This window comes from Portunus trituberculatus, chromosome 9 (assembly GCF_017591435.1).
Source record: "Portunus trituberculatus isolate SZX2019 chromosome 9, ASM1759143v1, whole genome shotgun sequence".
Taxonomy (NCBI): Eukaryota; Metazoa; Arthropoda; class Malacostraca; order Decapoda; family Portunidae; genus Portunus; species Portunus trituberculatus.
Window position 1 is genome coordinate 6,373,356 of NC_059263.1, and position 6,645 is coordinate 6,380,000.

General features: G+C 40.4%; 1 long non-coding RNA gene across 5 annotated transcripts in view; it reads right to left on the reverse strand.

The window, feature by feature from the left end:
• Nucleotides 1-6,645, reverse strand: part of LOC123501575 — a 115,975-nt gene that overhangs the window by 19,206 nt on the left and 90,124 nt on the right. The window lies entirely within an intron of this gene.

Sequence of the window (6,645 nt, forward strand, 5' to 3'; positions counted from 1 at the left end):
AGGAAACAGGGAGAGAGAGAAAAAGAGAGAGAGAGAGAGAGAGAGAGAGAGAGAGAGAGAGAGAGAGAGAGAGAGAGAGAGAGAGAGAGAGAGAGAGAGAGAGAGGAAGGAAGAACGAGGCGGAGGAAGAAAGGAAAGGAGATGGATAAAACAAAGGAATAAGGAAGAGAAAGAAAGGAAGGAAGAGGAAAGATCTTACACGTTCTCTAGCGGCAGGGCGTGCATGGGGGAGAAAGAGAAATGAGGAAGGGAAGAACGAGACGAGAGAGAGAGAGAGAGAGAGAGAGAGAGAGAGAGAGAGAGAGAGAGAGAGAGAGAGAGAGAGAGAGGAGTAGGAAGAACCTTACGGGTGTAGAGGGCGTTGGGCTAGCGAGGTAACACGAGGACAGGAGGAAGAGGCGGCGGCGGCGGCGGAGTACAAATTCAGAAAGGCAGCTTGAGGGTCGGACCGCGCTCAAGGGTTCGGCGCCCCCTGCACTCCCCCGTCCCATCTGGCACCCCCTGGCACTCCCATCAGACCCGGGTAAACTGACTCAGCTCCCCAACGACCGGAGAGGGAGGGAGGAGGGTGAGAGTGGAAGCCCCCCCCTCCCCCGTCAGTAGATTCGCGTCCCCGCCTCAAGGTTATCGTGTCCTGGCAGAGTGGTGGCTCACGTGGCCCCGCCCCAGGGAGGAGCTGAAGGGGACAAGGCCACACCCCCGCCATCGCCGCCGCTACCACCTCCACCTCCACCAAGACTGAGCTCGCGTGATGCTATCGTTAGAGTAATCATTCTAAAAGCATTATATAAAAAAGGCACAAAAAAGCATACACATACAGTGGTTAATGCGTGTGGTGTTAGGGTAGTGAGTGAGTACGTGCGTGCGTGTGTTGGGTGTAGGTTGGGTGCAACACGGCTGGTGGTGCCCTCTATTGCTGTATTCAAGAAGGAACACTTTAGCCAACCGCCAACAGGTGGCCGCCCCTCGCCGTGCACAATCAATAAGGGAACAAAGCCAGGCAAAGATTAGCTAACGGCGTGTTGGAGGACGAGGACGAGGACGAGCTAGAGGAGGAGCACTGAGGGAGGCTACACCACTCTTTCCACTCGTCTGCCTCCACTACTACGACTGCTACTACTTCCACTACTTGTACTCCTCTCAACGCGTGTCACTTCACTATGGCAAGTTGGAGGACGAGGAGGTGGTGGTGGTGGTGGAAGGTGGACGAGTGGTAGTACTGGTAGTAGCGGTAACGGGTGCAACGGTTTCTCAGTCCCCGCCACTATTAATACTATTTGCACTACAGCGTCACCCCCATCACTCAGTACGTGTTCGAGGACGAGGACGAGGAGTTGCAGCGCCGAGGCTAACGGTCGCTGCCTATCGCCGCTACTACTGCTACTTCTACTATCCACACCACTTCCCACAGCTTGTCACTTTCCCACCCCGGCAGTATGGCACTCTTTTCCCACACTCCAATAAAAAATGCATATACATCGCATTACGTCATCCCTTCCCTCCATTACCCCCCTCTTCCTTCTCCCCTACAAATCCAACCCAACCCCTAAACGAACCTTCACCTAACCGTAACCTAAACTTAATCTAATCTACTGTAACTTTAACCTAACCTAACCTATTGCAACTATAAAATGAAGCCTGTCCCCTTCTCCCCAGCCTTACCTCTACCTGTCAGCACACACCCTCACATCAGCCCGGCACGCAGGAACAGTTTGTGAGAGTAATTAAATATAATGGTTTTCAGGTATGAACACTGGACGAGTTTTGTTGTTGTTGTTGTTGTTAGTGGTCTCTCTCTCTCTCTCTCTCTCTCTCTCTCTCTCTGAATCAATCAATCTCGAACAACGACAACAATAAAATAAATGCATGTCATGTAAGTATTGCAAACAAAGAGAGTTTTCAATGTCACACACACAAACACAAACACAAACACACACACACCACCACCACTTTAAAGATACACATGACAACAAAACTATTGTGTATAAACACACACACACACACACACACACGATTGAGGTCAAGGTAACAAGCAAAAAATATAATAAAGATAAAAATGTTACGTAACAATAAAACTGCAGTTGGTAACTCTGTCAAGGGACAATGACCTAACCCTGAGAGAGGTTGTTGTTGTTGTTGTTGTTATTATTATTATCCAAGGTGTTGCTGCTGTTGTTGGTATATGTACTGTATATAAATGCAAAATTTGAAATATTCGTTGAAATCAGCAAAATAAATATAATAATAATAATAATAATAATAATAATAATAATAATAATAATAATAGTAACAACAACAACAATAATAAATACAAGTGTGTGTGTATTATATATATATATATATATATATATATATATATATATATATATATATATATATATATATATATATATATATACACTATTGGTGAATAAATAAAATTGCGAATTTACAATAAAAAAAAAAAAAAAAAAAAAACTAATAGATGAAATCAGTTAAAAAGTGTAAATAAAAATGAAATATGAAAAGGGAAAAAAATAAAGAAAAAATGTACCATAAAATATAAAGAATAAAAGTAAAACTGTAAAGAACAATATAGTTGAAGAATTGAAATTATTGTAATAATAAAAATACGAATAGCAATGGTGACGGTAATGCATAAAATAAAATCTTGCATTCATCTCATAAAAAAATAATACATGGAAAAGATGATGATGATAATAATAATAATAATAATAATAATAATAATAATAATAACAACCTTGAATATTACGATAATGAAATAAGCATATAAAACCATGACAGTAATTTCAACATCTATTACTACTACACATAATAATAATAATAACATATAACACGGCAAACCAAACAATAGTAACTCCGTAATGACATCAATGACGCTGAAGTAGTGGTAGTATTGATAGCAGCAGCCTAAGCAAATAGATGAAACAATAAATCTAGCATAATAACAACACTAACAATCATAATGTACATAGTCGTAAGAGTGGTAGTAAGTAACGTTCGTGGCAGATAAAATGAAACAATAAATCTAGTAGCATAACAACACTACCAGAGTACATAGTCGTAGTGACAGGAGTGGTAGTAATGGTCGTTGCAAGGTTGCCGTGACCTGGAAAGTTAGCAAGTTGTACAGTTCTCCTGTAATGATGTAGTTTTTAACTATACAACCTACTACCTCACCAGAAACGCGGCTTTTACTCATTACATATTTTCATCCTTTATCTTTGTTCACACACACTCGTTATCTTTTCCAGTCTTCTCTCTTCTTAGTAAACCTTTTCTTTCAATTCTTCTTGTAATATTCATGTTATCCTTTTCTCTTCTTCCTTTTTTTTTCTATATAATTACTGTAACATCAATCTTTATTCCTCATGTATGCTTCCTTCTCATTTCCCCTTTAACTCTTTCTCTAGGATCCATCTCTCATTTCTTCAACACCTATCTTAGTCTGTCTTTTCTTCACGTTTCTCTCATCATTTTCAACTTGGTCCTTGTTCTTCGGTCTTGTTCCTCCTATCTTGTACCACGTGGCATTGAGAGAACAACCTATCCCCATAGAGCCGAGCTTGTATAGGCAGCCACAAGTTCGGATCTACGGGTTTAGGCGGATCTCATTGTGTGCTGGCTGGCTGGCTGGCTTCTGGTTGGTGTTTGTCTTGGTGATTCGTGTTTCCAAAGGTTGGTTCGTTTTACCATTTGACAGAGAGGCTTATCTATTCATTGACTGGTTGACTGATTGTTTAAATAGTTTCCTGAGTGTTAAGACTGATTTGTTGATTACCTAGCTGGATAAATGACTTGCAAACTGACTGACTGACTGGTTGAATAAAGGAATGAAGAAAGCAATATATTAATTTAGTGTCTAAAAAATTGAATGACGAACACACGAACTGACTTACTGAACAATTAACTGAGTAGCTGATTCACAAAGGCTGGATAACTTTTCAGACCTAGAGGCCACAACACTACATGGTTGACTGACTTACATATTTGTGGATAACTAACTGAATGGCTGGCTGGCTCTCTGACTGGCATGACTGACTGATTTAGCGACGGTTGGTTGCCTGCACGATGGACTGGAAAACTGACTGACTGACTGACTGACTGTGACTCAGGTGAATAACTGTTGGTATAGATTTGTTTATCATAATTTTGTGTATCTATCACATATACATACAGAACATAAATACAACTATACATCAAGTATGACACGGTTTCTTAAAAAAAGTACATATCGATATCTTTAAACATAGCAATATGATCAAATCTAGAATATACAGTAAAACTCTCGCTCGCTCGCTCTCTCTCTCTCTCTCTCTCTGGCACACATCCGATAGTAAAACGTCAAAAAGATGGAATTCCCAAAACTGACCTTTAGTGCTTTTGGCTTTATCATTATGGTACACAAGGGGGAGAGGAGAGTAAGAGAAGGGGAAGGACGAGTGATAAGGACGAAGACGCTGACAATCACAACAGCAGTAACAACGATGATGATGATGATGATGATGATGATAATAATAATAATAATAATAATTCAATAACTATTAATCTTGATGAGAGAGAGAGAGAGAGAGAGAGAGAGAGAGAGAGAGAGAGAGAGAGAGAGAGAGAGAGAGAGAGAGAGAGAGAATTATTAACCCTACCCTTCACTGCTCCCTCTCTCGCCTGGCACAGCATAGCATTGTTCTGCCCCTAGAGGATGTGGCACTACAGCAGGAAATAGGGATCGGAGGAGGAGGAGGAATAGATCACGTGACTCTAAATATAAGAGGTTCAAAAGAGAGAGAGAGAGAGAGAGAGAGAGAGAGAGAGAGAGAGAGAGAGAGAGAGAGAGAGAATGTTACTATAGCCCTTAAGTGTAACCTGAGCCAAGTGACATGAGGTAAGGTCAGATACCTCAAATCCATTTCCTTCACCACCACCACACCTGCACCACTTCCTCCACACACCTGTCTTTTGATCTATTCTTTTGTCTATTTTTTTCCACCTTCCCTCCACATTATTATTTATCTATCTCCTCTGTGTTTTCTTTGTCTCTCTCTCTCTCTCTCTCTCTCTCTCTCTCTCTCTCTACATTCACATATATCCAATAACTTTTTCTCTCTCCCAGTCTGAATCATCACATCCCTCTCCTCCCATTTATCATAATTCTCTTTTCATCACAATTCATGCTTTCTTTTGTTTGTTTCTCGCTCTCATGACTTTTATATATATTCTCTTATTCGCTTCTTCCGACACTTATCATCCTCTTCTTGCATTCATTTCCCTCAACCTTACCTTCCCTTCCTCTTCCTCCTTTCCTCAACATCTTCCTCTATTAGTACGAGTTGTGTCAATTTACCATCTTGGCAATAAACTTTTTCAAACAAACTTCAAACAATTACTATAACTATTCCTCGTCTCCTCTCCTCTCCCTTTAATATCCTTCCTTCCCTTCTCTCTCCTCACATCCCTTAAATTTTATAGCATTATTGGTATTCCTTGTTCTTTTCACTACTCTTCTTTTATTATCCTCAAAATTTACATATCCATCCATTAACTCCAATCGCAATATTATCCATCTCATTTCCTTACCCAACTTCTTCTATTACTACTGTCATGTCTGTTAATTTTACGTATCAACTCTTTCCTTTCATCTATCGCGGTGTGTTTTCACTGTTTTGTCTTTTCTATCCTCTCACTTCCAGCACACGCACCTGCGGACCATCCCCTTACCTGGCCACACCTGTCCCTGCATCCTACACCTGCAGACACACCTACTTCCTGTCCCGTCCTGACTCCTACGCAGCAGTGACAAGGGTGAAGTGACATGGCGAAAATAATGAGTGTGTGTGTGTGTGTGTGTGTGTGTGTGTGTGTGTGTGTGTGTGTGTGTGTGTGTGTGTGTGAGGGAAATAATTGTTCTCTCTCTCTCTCTCTCTCTCTCTCTCTCTCTCTCTCTCTCTTTACTTTTGGTATCCTAATGCTTTTAATTGATGTTTGTCTTTCCTAATTTTGACGTTGCATTTCTTCTATTCGTGCAGTTTCATCTCTATTTTTCTGGAGTGTAAACAAATATTCTTAAAAAATAAAATAAATAAATAAAGAGCCTGTTTTTTTCACCCCTAATAACAATGACGTAAAACAAGTAAAAGAAGCAGTGCAAAAAGAATAGTGTCTTGATAGTGATATTAGAATAAAAATACTACGAAAAAATACAAACAAAAGAGGAAATAAGTTTGAAAAAAAATGAGGGAAAAGAGGAAGAAAAGAAAGAAGTGTGGGTAGAATATAGAAAGATGAAAAACTGAAGAGCTTAGGAAAAGGAAGGGAGAAGGAACAGACCATAGAAAAAAAAAAAATAAAACAGACAAAATCCAACAATGGACCAAAAGCGAAAGGAAATACAGGAATAAATAAAAATAAGAGAGTAAAGGAAAGTGAAAGTAAAAATATAGAACACCGGATGAAAGAGAAGGATAAGAAAAAAAAAGTGATGGGAGAGAAAACGGATAGAATAGAGAATGAAGAAAAAAATGTATTAAGATGGCTGATGGGAGGAGGGCGAAGGAAGAGGGAAGAGGGAAGAGGTATGGGGTGGGGAGGGATGGAAGAGGCGTAACACAGGTAGCAGACAGGTGAGGTAGGCAGGTAAGCAGAACAGGT